At 31.0% G+C, this 506-nt stretch overlaps 1 long non-coding RNA gene across 1 annotated transcript; it reads right to left on the reverse strand.

Moving 5' to 3' along the window:
- Positions 1–48: 48 nt before the first annotated feature.
- LOC112094783 lies at positions 49–506 on the reverse strand. The gene is made up of 3 exons (XR_002903680.1): positions 445–506; positions 274–345; positions 49–131 (listed from the first exon to the last, which is right to left on the reverse strand). It is a non-coding gene; the product is annotated as an uncharacterized LOC112094783 (long non-coding RNA).

The following is a 506-nucleotide window of genomic DNA, read 5'->3' on the forward strand; positions in this document are numbered from 1 at the left end:
TGTGTGTATATATACATATATATGTATGTATATGATGTCTTACACGAACTTCGGGCTCAAAAATCCACCATATTCATCTTCTAGAGCTTGAGGCAGATCCCAGTGAAATAAAGTCACTACTGGTTTGATGCCTACTTATAAAAAGAAAAGAAAGTCAGATCAAAACAAATTATCAAAGGAAATCAAACTAGTAGGATTGAGAATTATCAAACCCACGTTATGAGTCAAATATGATGAATACTTAAAGGACAAATAAGAAGTTATGAAATTAACCATTTCTATTAAGCGTCTCCAAGAGACTTTTGTAAAATTTGATGCCATCAAGATTCGGTTGCCCACGTCCATCTAAAATCGAAAGTAAGCTTCATTATTTTTAGATAAAAAATCGATACTTACTCAGAAATTCATAAATATATATTAGCTAATACAAAGAATAAAACTTACTTGGTAATACTCTAGACCAAGATATAGAGAATCTAAAGGAGTTGAAACCCGTTTTTTTCAGT

The sequence above is a fragment of the Morus notabilis genome, unplaced genomic scaffold (genome assembly GCF_000414095.1).
Source record: "Morus notabilis unplaced genomic scaffold, ASM41409v2 C11215797, whole genome shotgun sequence".
Lineage (NCBI taxonomy): Eukaryota > Viridiplantae > Streptophyta > Magnoliopsida > Rosales > Moraceae > Morus > Morus notabilis.